At 37.5% G+C, this 13,518-nt stretch overlaps 1 long non-coding RNA gene across 1 annotated transcript; it reads left to right on the top strand.

The window, feature by feature from the left end:
- Nucleotides 1-244: 244 nt before the first annotated feature.
- LOC126815581 (uncharacterized) lies at nt 245-4,346 on the top strand. The gene is made up of 6 exons (XR_007677992.1): nt 245-334; nt 1,046-1,120; nt 1,577-1,663; nt 2,320-2,376; nt 3,914-3,985; nt 4,230-4,346. It is a non-coding gene; the product is annotated as an uncharacterized LOC126815581 (long non-coding RNA).
- Nucleotides 4,347-13,518: the final 9,172 nt, after the last annotated feature.

The raw sequence follows: 13,518 nt of genomic DNA, 5'->3' as shown, positions 1-13,518 counted from the left end.
TGACTTTCAGACTGTATATCACGACTAACTTTAAAATATCATTAATAAATTATTTTAGCAGAACAAGTCGAAAATATTGTTGAAATATTCAATAAAAAATAGAAATATTAATAACGTGTTTATCCTCATAACGCTATTTACTTCAGCTAAAATAAACCAATTTTCTCACATAAAAGCTGTTGCCATGTATTTTGTTTTAAAATAAACGGCAACCACAATATTCTCAACTTGCTGTTGATTCCAGGTTGAAGATTCATCAAGATGTTTACTTTGTGGTTGATTACAGTTGCTATTGTGCTTGCTTCCATGTTGCCAAGCTGTACTGCATATACAGGTAAGTATTGATATTTCATACTGCCTTATATTTCTTTAAGATCATATTTATAATTGCCATAAAACATAATGGTGGCATTTGGAATTGGATATTGCCTTGTTATGCCTTGTTTGTTTTTATTGTATTTTAAATGTCCACCATATTTTCGTATATGGATGAAGCAGTTGATATTTTTTCATTTACGGTTAACATTTGGAATGTATCCTGTAAGTCTGAAGTTCCTCCATGGATTTCTTTCTTACGTTCTTCTGTTAGATTATTTTCCTACCATACAAGTGAAATTATACATAAAAATAGTTTATTTGAACGAGTACTCTTGTAAAAGTGGAATGATTAAAAAATAGTATGGTACAGATACGGAAACGTAAGCCAAATATAGGGTGTCCAAGAAAAAACGTAAGCCAAATTTAGGGTGTCTCAGAAAAAACGAGTACTGTGCCGATATATCAATATTATTTCACATGCAGTAACATATGGATGTTTAACAACCTCACACCAAATTACAAATCCATATGGTATGGTATGTGTAATGTTAACGATATAGGTACAGTACCATTCGAATACAGATAATAGTGCATTCGTTTTATCTGGGACACCCAATATTTGGCTTAAGTTTCCAATTTTCCATGGCCTTATTATTTCTTAAATTAGGAATACATCATATATATACACAAGTGTTTATTTACGATATTACGTATAATTATTTTACAGTGAAAAGTTGTAACCTAACGGAGTGTATAAAGAAGGGCAAAAGCCGTTGTTTCCTATTCACATGTAAAACCGATGGTAAGATGCCTAATCTTCCACCTATAATTTACTTTTGTCCCCCGGAAAACATTATACTTAGTCAAAAGAGAGAGAGAGAGAGAGAGAGAAATGGGGTTTAACGTCCACTCGACACAAACTAGATCATTATGGGACTAACATATGGTTTAATTTTATTTCAATAATTCGCTTGCGCATAGGGGTCTTTAGCAGTGGGAGGAAACCGGAGGACCCGGAGAAAACCAACGAGGTTGGACAGGCGATACTTAGTCAAGACTCCTCCTATGTGTTTTTTAAATCTAAATCGTATTGTTTATTAAAAGGAAAAACATGTAATTTACCTTATTATCAGCTACATTAAGGCTTTTAAAAGTAGACAGTAAATAGCTGACCTCTTGGTCAAATATGGATCATTGTGGTTCTGTTGTTGTAAAATTTGGTTTATTGGGAATATTGATTTGGGTATGTGTTTTCCAGGGACGAGATCATTAAATAAAAATTGTGGAGGTACACTATGTGACAGAAAAACAGAAGTGTGTATTGGTGGTACCTGTATAAACAGACGTATGTAATTACCTGTCTGTTGATTATTGTATATACAAACAGTAGACTTTATAAACACTTGAAATTGAAAACTCAAGTTCAAACGATCACCATTTACAATATAATTAATGAAACGATCCCGGTGATACATGTACTTTGTATTTAGATGCCGGTAAAATTATGTAAAGTTTTATCAAAACTGTTAGATTAATATTTTCAAATATTGTATTTTTTTCACACATTTTCAAGAGAGAGAGAGAGAGAGAGAGAGAGAGAGAGAGTTTAACGTCCACTCGACACAAACTAGGTCATTTCGGGACTAACATATGGTTCAATTTTTTTCCATAATTCGCTTGCGCGTAGGGATCTTTAGCAGTGGGAAGGAAACGGAGGAAACCCACGAGGTTGGACAGGCGACTCTACTCCTTGTCAATTACAACCGGGGAATCTAAACCACACCAGCTGACTCAATGACAGACTTTATGATACAGCGAGCAGGTGCTAACCATTCAGCCATCCAAACCCCGGTCTGGAAACAAGGTGTGCCCATCTCGAATATGTTGATCACATGTATTTACAGTTTCAACTCAACACAATCCATGTTAACCGACATGTTCCAATATCTTAATATGACGTTATATTTATAAACTTCAATATGTTTATTTTTTATTTTTCAGATAAAAATTGTACGGTTACGAATGAAAAAGGCCAACTCGTCTTGTGTCGTGATCAGGGTATGTGGTTTATTTTACGAGAGACAGAGAGAGAGAGAGAGAGAGAGAGGGAGAGAGAGAGAGAAACAAACTAGGTCGTTTGGGGACTCACCCATATTTCAATGTAATCTTAATAATTCGCTTGTGCGTGTAGGGGTCTTTAGCAGTGGGGGGAAACCGGAGGACCTGGAGAAAACCCACCAGTTTGGACAGGCCATCCTACGCCTTGTCATGTACAACTGGGGAATCGAAACCACGCCAGTTGACTCAATGACAGGCCTTATGATAACGAGCGCACGTGCTAAACATTCGCCCCACCCCCACCTCACTTTGCTAGCCTGGAGGTGCTGTGTTCGTAACTACATTGCCCGAGAAAGTTCGTCGGGATTTTCCGGCGTTCTTCTCCTTGTCAGTGGAGCAAGGAGGGCGGCCTGGCATGGAACAACTTATAATCGTTCTGATGGGACGAAAAAACGATCCTACACATTTGCGTGCATGTATATGATCCTTTGGAAGTTTGAATAAGAGTAGCGCCGCTGTCCGGGCAAAAATTCCCTCACATTGTTGTAGTAATATTGTCTTTGCGATCATATTGTATCATTAACTATTTATTAGATTCGCACACCCAAATGAAATTGACTGATGTGTTTATATATAAAAACAGTGATAATTTGGTAAAAACACTGGTTATGTCCTTTCGTTTAACAAAATATTTATCAACCACCATCTTGTTTATAATGTGATTGGCAGATCAAATAAGGTAATGTTAACCTCCCGGTCTCCTTCCGGTATGGGGGTGTTTATTCCATACTTGGAAGGAAATTAACATCAAGGCCAGTCTATGACGTAAACGAATTGGGCATTATAAAAGAGGGTGTTGAGTGAAATTCAGGAGAGTCACTCGGTTTGTCAGAGCAGCCATCAAAACTATATAGAAATCATAGAAACAACCCAACATGTAGTTATATATATTAACGATCACGAGGAAAACACAAGTCCGATATTACTACAGGGAAGGGTAGGGGTGTATCCGCTCCATCACTACAGAGGGTGGTTGGATGGCTGAATGGTTAGCGTGCGCGCGCATTATCATAAAGTCTGTCATTGAGTCGACTGGCGTGGTTTCGAATCCCCGGTTGTACGTGACAAGGAGTAGGGTCGCCTGTCCAATCTCGTGGGTTTTCTCCGAGTCCTCCGGTTTCCTCTGACTGCTAAAGACCCCTACACACAAGCGAATTATTGAAATAAAATTAAACCATATGTTAGTCCCGAAATGACCTCTCTCCCTCTTCCATCATGGGCTCTCAAAACGGACAAATGCATATCTCATTTTACTAACTTACAAAGTTATCTAGTTGAGCTACGATAGTACAACCAGTTTAAGTTGGCATGTTAGGAATTTTACGATCAAATGAATGATGATATACACTGATTATTTTAATATCTATGTAACAGTCCATAGCTATATTTATATTTTGGCCTAGGTGAGAGAAGCTATAAATAAATCAAGACACCTATTGTAAAAGCGTCCAGCATTATAAAAGTTCAATTGTTTCAGGTGAAGTATGTGGGGAATCATTCTGTATTTTTAATTTGGGTAGTAAATGTGTAAATAACACGTCATGTCGGGGTAAGTATAATATAGATATAATATAATATGTTATTCAAAAGGTCTATTACTATAATAAATGCTGTTCTACTTGATCATGTGTATGCTATACCTGATGCCTTAACAAGAGAAACACCTGGTAACACTATCCTATGTTGGATGATTTGGAAGATTTTGTACCTGGTCAACCTGATCATATTCCTCTTTTATCTTTTGAAAGATAATCTTAAACACAATTCTATATTGTAAAGTATATTTATTGTAGATAAACGTGGCTGCGTTGGGGAGGCTGATGGTACCACTTGTGGCTATGATTCTACTGGTCATTGTTCAGGTGGTGTTTGTCTATGTAAATATGATTATATTATATATACAACTGGCGGTAGTTTTTTCTTTGATGTCCATAGCAGTTATATCTCATAACAACCTGTCATGACGTCATCATAGGTTGATATATTCGTTCATATCAACCGCTGATGACGTCATGACAGGTTGATAAATATATCAACCGGTAATGACGTCATCTCAGGTCGATATATTCAGCTCATATCAACCGCTGATGACATAGATGATCGAAATAAAACAAAAAACACAGAAATAAATTTTTATTCTTTTGACAATTAAAAATTGTTATGGTACAGTTTGTAACATTCCGGGCCGAAATAGACGGCATATTTAAATCGTTTATCCATACTCCATGTCTAAGATAATCTCCAACTTGTAATAAATATCTAGTTGGAATAAAGCGTACAGTGTTAGTCTCGAAATGGCCTAGCTTTAAGGGACTATTATACCCCCCCTCCCCCATATGAACTTTACCTATTTGTTGATAAACATTTTGATTTTGATATATGACTTCTTTGTTTATAGACAATTGATGGATACTGTGACCGTAAATATTCACTATTTTTTTATAATCACCTATCAATATAATCCGATTTGTATATATATTTGAATAAGACAAAAACCTCGAGTACTTCGCGTCAGGACAACAAACAAGAAGTTAGGACTTTAAGCATACTAAGCAGTAAACGAAACACCAGGTTGCTATAATACTGCGAATAGACGCATTGCATAAAACTTGCCAAATGTTTTTATTGTATAATTGTGACCACTTTACCTTACCTGAACAATAAGGCCCCTTTCCAAACACAGAAATGAACCCAGGAAATTTTCTAAAAAACGCAACCTGATGCCACGACTCATGACAGCTCAGAAGAACCAGGCGCTTGGAAGACTCGACGCTGGCCACACTGCCCAAGCCGTTGCCAATCACTTCCAGGTCAATGTTCGGACCATATACAGGCTTCAGCAACTGCAGATGGCAGGACCAGAATATGGCGCCGACGTGGCCAGCGTTATTCTGACCAATGTGTCATGGAACGAGACTCATGGGCAGGTCCAAGCATAATGGTTTGGGTGGAATCGGCCTGAACCAGAGAGTGGGTCCTGTGGTGTTCCAAAATCTTGTTTGTGCGCTACATCGATCAAGCTCCCAGAGCCGACATTATACCACATTTCCCCTGCCCGTGTCTTGGAATTGTGATGAATTAATCACTAATGTGTCAACATACTGTTCGCAAAAAATTGCCTTGATCCATTTAGTAAGTCGTTTTCTAGAATGATTTGATTAAAGTGCCTCTCTGATTTTGAAATCGTACTGACGTTTTGTTTTTTCGCTGTTTAGTATATATTCACCTAATAATGTTATTAATCGTTTGTCATGGTGCACTATAGTTTTATATTGTCTTTTTACAAACATTCATTACTTTAATGTACTTGGTACAAATCATAGTGGGGGCATGATCCACTTCATAAACATTTGGATGGGATTAGATGGCCACGTCAAATACCCAGTTCAATCCACTAAAATAATTCATTTACTCTGTAAAACTAACATATTGCTTTTCCAACGAATCTTATTTTTTTATATTCATTCATTTTCTGGCTCGGTTTTTCGATGGAAGAAGTTTCCGGAAGAACTTATTTATCAATGATGTCTAAACTATATTTTCTACTTTTCAGACGTCAAATGTGAAGAATCAATTTGTTTTTAGTAAACTGGTTGATGTTATGAAATATCCACTGTACAGTGAACAACCATTATTAAATTGAATAAAATAACTTGTGATATTTAAGCATGCTGATATAACTTTAATGAGTAGATGAGTAGATGGAAAAGCAGCTGCCTTGGCAAAATTTCACCTATAGTACAACGCTATATATCGATTAATGCAGAACAGTTTAAAACCCCACTTCATTTTGAATCGTCCCGCGAAGGGGTACTAAAGTGACACGATTTGCCATAATCAACCCAAACCGGCCCTTTAAGATACATAAAGATGGCGTTACTCCTTCTTGAGCCACGGGAATTATCTTCAGCCACCCTAAAAATATTTGTCCACCGCTGACATGACGTCAACATTACACGGAAACAGGTAGAAGTTAGACAGGGCCAAATCTGGCCATAAAATGCCAAATGTCATTTTGGGTTAAAATCAGATTTTCGCCTTGTCGATGATTGGGAAGGAAAGGACATAACTCATGTATGAATTTGTAGGGATCAGACCACTTTGGAGAAACACATTAAGGATTAGTCTATATCATCTACGAATATTAATCTGGATGGGTTGTCAATATTTAGCTAGATTATCCGATCTTCACGTTATGTAAATGTTTTACTGTTTCCTGCAGTCAGAGAGCGTAACAGTGCGATAAATATGTCGACGCCCATTAAATTAATATAAAAACGGCCATTTCAAAAATATCTATTAACATTTCTAGTTTAATATGCAGCACTCCTAAACATTTTATTGTATATATGGTCAAATCTCTCACTTCAAGGATCATATCTATGGATTTTATTAATTCTAATTTATTCATGTCACAATTCATGTTTTGTTTTATAATAATGCATGAATTATGGGATTTATTTCGGGAAGGAGGGTGTGGTTTGGCTGGCAAGAAAAAAAGAGAGAGAGAGGGGGGGGGGGTGTCCCACATAGGCTGGGGGGCAGAATGATGACACACATGAAAGAGACCTCCTTTACAGACTGGACACGTTATGCTAGATTAACCTTGTCCAGGAAATACTACAGACACCGTATATTATGGTATAATAAATTGTTTACCTTGTCCAGGGATATACTGAATGTTGTAGTGCGCCTGACTAGCAGCCCATAGGGCTCTCTGATATTTCTCACGTTTTCATGGATTATAGTTTAGTTATTATAGTATCAAGGATTATTTTGGATTAGATTTATCCCCCATCGGCATTTATGGATTATTCATATCCGAAAATTTTCTGGTTTTGGTCAATGTTATGTGGAAAACCTAAACAGACTGAGAACATACATCAACGTCTCCTGTAGCTTCACCAGAATACATTGGTGCGAAAACATCAAAATTTATGTACCGGAGTTACAATACGCATACCATACACTAAAACACAAGTCTTTTCTCGGTTAGTCAATTTATCTTCGCGAACTAGGTTTTTTTTTTACTACTACCCCGGCACATCCGGTATCTTTCGGTTTTGTCACCGATTATACCTTTAATTACAGGCATTACCTGATAGAGAGAGAGAGAGATAGAGAGAGAAATGGGGTTTAACGTCCACTTGACACAAACTAGGTCATTTCGGGACTATCATATGGTTTAATTTTATTTACATAATTCGCTTGCGCGTAGGGGTCTTTAGCAGTGGGAGGACCCGGAGAAAACCCACGTGGTTGGACAGGCGACCCTACTCATTGTCACGTACAACCGGGGATTCGAAACCACACCAGTCGACTCAGCATTACCTGACTCTCTGGAATAAAGTTCAAACAATTGTTATTATTATCATTAAAGGCTCAATACCACTCTTGTTGTAACTGAATAATATGTCCCAATCTTTATTCTGGTCAACAAATTGTACTATTTTAGAATATTTCAATTAATTGATGATACAAATTTCATCTTAACACACCTTATTTAAAAATTTTTAAAAATTCAACATAATGGTTTGAAACGTCTAACGTAAACCTTTTCAAATGAAACTTTGATTTAAAAATAATTTCGAACCCTCTGGACAAGTAAAATAGGATGTAATGGATAATTTAAACAACAGGTAGGACACTTAAACATCTAGTACTTAGATAGAGATATTATTTATTTTCTGGAGCTTTCAAGCCAGCAAGAGTGTTATTGTCCCTTTAAGTGACGTTCGGCTTTGTTTGTTAAACTTATGTTCATCGTTACGTCCTTCAACGGATGACACAGGATTTCTATTGTTACACTGATGTGATCTATGACCTGGTCTTCTGCATATGTAACATACCAAGTTATTACATCAGGCTGAGATGCCGATAGGAATTGTGCGGTATTCGCCGCTGTGGTTGCTGTTTAGGTCCCTTCCTAACAGATTCGGTATAATTTGTTGGACGCGCATGCATATAATGTTCTCTGAGTTTATTCCGAAGAAAATGGGTTGCTTTACTTCCTCGCGCATCACAAAAAAAACTGGTCTGCTAATTCTGTCATGTTCGAAATCTATGTGCGAGATCGTTCTTTTAAAAACAGGCTTAATTCACATTCACATTTAGATAAAGAGAGAGAATGGGGTTTAACGTCCACTCGACACAGACTAGGTCATTTCGGGACTAACAGAAGCTTTTTAATTTTATTTCAATAATTCGCTTGCGCATAGGGGTCTTTTGCAGTGGGAGGAAACCGGGGGACCAGTAGAAAACCCACGTGGTTGGACAGGCGACCCTACTCCTTGTCACGCCAGTTGACTCAATGACAGGCCTCGTGATACAGCGCGCGCGTGCACATTTAGATACAAATTGATTTCTAATAATTAAATCAAACAAACCCTGGTAGTCTTTATTAATACCAGAAAGCTCAATCCATCGCGTAAAATAATCCGATAATCTAACAGTAAATTGTACGAAAGTTTCTCCGACTTTAGGAGTAGAGTAATGCAATCTGTTCACAAAAACTTCTTCAGTCAACTCAAAAACGTTTTAATAGCGCCCCTTTAAGAACTTCGTGGGTCGCCTGTCCAACCTCGTGGGTTTTCTCCGGGGTCCCCCGGTTTCCTCCCACTGCTAAAGACCCCTACGCGCAAGCGAATTATGTAAATAAAATTAAACCATATGTTAGTCCCGAAATGACCTAGTTTGTGTCGGGTGGACGTTAAACCCCCATTTCTCTCTCTCTCTCTCTCTCTCTCTCTCTCTCTGTCTAAAAGTGTGTCATTTCGGTTTGTTTTGTGTGAAGTGCGGTCCTCCGGCACTTACTATTAGATGCCAAGATGAATTGTATGTATTACAAATACATTAAAAACACAAGAGTGTCCAAAACTGTGAACGCATACAGCTGGCCCCCGGATCCATTCACTTGATTTTATATCAATCTGGGGGATCACGGTGGCTAAGTGGGTAAGGCGCTGGCTCGCTAGCCTGGAGGTCGGGTGTTGGATCCCTGCATTGGCCGAGAAAGTTCATCCAGATTTTCCGGCGTGGTTCCCCCTTGTCAGTGATGCAGGACGGAGGGCCTGACAAGGACAGATGTCTAGTCATTGGGATGAGACGAAAAACCGAGGTCCCGTGTACACATTGGCGTGCACGTAAAAGATCCCTTGACAGTTGGAATTCGATATAAGAGTAGGCCGTAGTGCCGCTGTCCGGGCAAAATTACCCTCATAGCACACTGTATGGCGTATGCCCGTCTTCATTAGCCCAGTTCGGAGCAAAACAGTAGGACGTTAAACCCCATTTCATTTCATTTCATTTCATTTCTTATATCAATCTGATTAGTTCAAAATTTCGATTTTACTTGTCTTTACTACACTTGGATCTGGAAGCGTTGTTATTTAACTCGTGTTCTGCTTGAAATGAGGGGTCAGCCAATCAAATGGTCTGTCGAATCGAGCGTTTGACCTTTTTTGTGCGGAACTGTGGGTAGACATTAGCGGCAATAGAAATCAAAACAAAGCAAAAGTAGATAAAAAATAAATGGCTGTCGCTAATTGGTTAATCGAATGACTGACGTAATCGGGTCAAATTTAGCTTGCTTGGTACCTGACGTCATAGAACGTGAACTCCCACTATAACTTGTTAGATCTACATGTAGTGTAGGCCATCGAAAGTAGAAAAAACGAGACGAAATATAGATCTATATTTTAATTAAATTGATTTTATATCTGTTTGTTTATTTTTACAAGGTCTATATTCTGTCTTGTCCGTAGGTTTATTTTCTAGATTTTGTTTTGCGTGAAGTGCGGTCCTCCTGCACTAACTATTAAATCCCATTAACTTGCTGCAAAACGAAATACAGGCAGAGTTTTAAATCTTTTTAATAAATAGTATTTTATTTAAATAAAAGATTAAGATCAGGCTAAGTCTATATAACCCATCTCCTATATCACAAAGAATCTACACAAACAAAACGGCTATGTACATATTTACAGTTTCGGGTTTGCTTTATTCATAGTCTTAATATGATATTAATTTACCTTCTGGAGATATGAACAAAAAACCACGTGACCGTGTTGAACTATCATCGCAAATGAACTATTATAATGGTCTGTCGGTATTGAAAATGAGTTTGCGGCGTAAAGTAAAAAGGGATTTTACGTGCATCTGGCTGTAAAGAACTATTTAAATTTAATGAATAAAATCGTCACCTGCAGGGCTGTCTGGGATGAACATTTAAAAACACCACAGGAAAGGCGATGTCGACAATGTCACCTTTGATTTGTCTTACATGAGACCGACTTGGGATAGTATTACTGTATATATTAAAGAAACATTGAGTTTTATAAAGAGTTGGCCATTGTTGCTATAATAATTCAAAAATAGATGATAAAAAAAGAAAATGTTAAAACTTTCCGTCAAATTACTTTGAACTGAACGGAATTGTCACTGTTGGAAGTTTGGACTAGAAAGATGCATCAATTGTGTTTGCACCGTCTATGAGAATTAGCGATCGTTTGATTGACAGACGATAACTCCACCCACATATTCTCGATTATCAAGTAACATGATCAATGGTTTGGTAGCATCGTTTGGCAGGCCTTTCATCAGCAGTTTCCGGTTGTGACATCAGCGACTAACGGTAAACGTTAGCCTGGTTCGCCATTTATTGATTTAATTTTAAATGGACGGGTAACTTTGGGGCTTGTCGTGTAAAAAAGGTCTAATTAATAATTTATATAACATTTCAGGTCTAAATAAAGACTTGCTATAAGCAGATTTAGCTCTTGCATAATGTATGTTTAAACGGTGTTTCCACTAGGCTTCTATGGACTTAAAATATAGATTATGATAGGGCAGTAAATATACATATTAATGCTAGGTTCCCACTATCACGAATAAAGTCGTGGTTTTGATCATGGAGTAATCGTGGCAATCTATCATATATTGAGGTCAGGCGTAGCAATCGTGTTTCTCGTATAGAAACGTATCCGAACGTATCTACACGTACCAGATACTGGACTCAACAGAGACTTTTGGCAAGCGGAATTTTTACCATCCGTATCACGTATCCGTATGTATACGTGATACGTTGCGTCAATGCAGTTTTTGAGTTTTGGTAGATTTTCGCGTCGCGTACGTATGCGTCGCTGAGCTGAGCTTACTCGTAGTTCTACATGTACTACAGCATAATGCAGATATCTACCAAGATCATCGTAAGTACTAGCCTACAATTTTCTGGAGGGACTGAAGCCGCTCGACAGTCACTGGGCTATTAAAAAAAATTAATTTCGAATCTTATCAAAAATTCTTCGACTTTTTGGTTTCACTAATGTATTATTTACAGATGTGCAAGGTCCCACCTCCCTAAATTTAGCACGTAGATCAATCAGCATGCAGACAGACAGGAAAAGTATGAACATTCCGAGAAAACCCCATCAAAAATAACGATTAAATTCCGGTCGTTATCATGGCTAAAATCACATCAAATAAACACCTCTGTGTTCTAGGATACACATAGATTCATATAAACGCTATGAAACAACATTTCTGCGTCTAAAAGTTGCAAAAAAGACGAAAATTTTATACAGACCTTTTCCGTATGACAGCTGTTCGATACGTGCTGTCTTATCCGTGTGCCGTATCACGTATGAGAAATGCACACACATTGATGACGTCACACGCAAAATCCATACGGATACGCGATAGGGACCAGGAATTTACGCTTGCCAAAAGTCTCTATTATGGACAATCATATCGTGACGCATCGCACGATAGGGAGAACATACCAAAAGATATAAATAAAGACACTAATTAGTCAATGATGATCAATCAGAGAACTGTTACATACATTTACATCTTTATCGCATTAAGAAAGTAACATTGTTACGTACATTTACATCTTTATGTATTTAAGTATGGGTTTTTACATGTATATATTGTCTGATCATAACTTAAATTTCATCATTGCTGTATATAGGAATACGGAAACGTCGCTCATTAATAAACAGTGATTATAGTCCACGTCATTGTCATCTTCAATAGAAGGCTCGATCTCGCTTTAACTACGCACATCTTATCAAGGCCTTCACTAATTTCCATTGGGTACAAGCCCAGCTTGTGAGCCTATCAGATTCATCGATCGTCGCGAATACCAAGTCTCGCGCTTTCAAGCTAAAATATCTACCTGTGATAATCGAGTTGTAAAGTTCAAGGTTCATTCAATGTCAAGGTTTCCGAGGAGGTCACGATGTCACAACCACTGATTGGACGCTACTGCTCACGTGTCTATAGAAAACATAGCTATAAGTTCGGGAATTGTGAAGTAAACAAGCAACGGCCAGATGTTGTCATTGTGTCCTGTGTAATTCCATTACATTATATTCCACATCATTGTGTGCTGTGTAATTCCAATACAATTACTAAATGTATTGAAATAATTCATCTGATGGATAATCTTTAATTTAAAGGGACACAATTTCACAGCTTTTATATTTCCGTAAGATGGACCATTTATTATAATCATTAAAGTAGATGAGTCTCTAACTCATTAGCATCCAAATTGGGCTTCAGCGCAATTTGTAACAAGGGACTCGAAGAACAAGATTAGACATATTCCACAAGTCATGTCAAACGGTGACATCATATTCTTATCTGGAGAGCATGCGCAATAAATACTATCTGTGTAAACTGGAATAACTAGATGCTAGAGATTGCTATTCGATTGAGACTTCTGGTGTATTTCGCCGAACATAACTGATTAGAAATTACAGTAAAAACAGAAACGATTGAATGTAAATCAGTTTATATACATTCATATTACATTATTATATGCGTTGCGACCAATTAGTGTCAATTTCTAGGGCCCAAATATTAGCGATTTTGCTCCGGGTAAAGGGTTTTACAAAAAAGATATGTTTAAGGCCCAGTAAACGGTCAAAACATAGCCCATGTTTTATAAGATCAGTGACACTATGATCGATAACACTTGTACTAGGCCTAATTTGTGGCCTGAAACACCGAATAGGTCAAGTAAAAGAACAATAGCATAATCCATCAGTCACAGGAAAGAAGACCGTTCAATTTTGTTTC

This window comes from Patella vulgata, chromosome 1, assembly GCF_932274485.2.
Source record: "Patella vulgata chromosome 1, xgPatVulg1.2, whole genome shotgun sequence".
Lineage (NCBI taxonomy): Eukaryota > Metazoa > Mollusca > Gastropoda > Patellidae > Patella > Patella vulgata.
The sequence above is the reverse complement of the archived record's forward strand: the minus strand, read 5'-3'. Positions and strand labels throughout refer to the sequence as shown.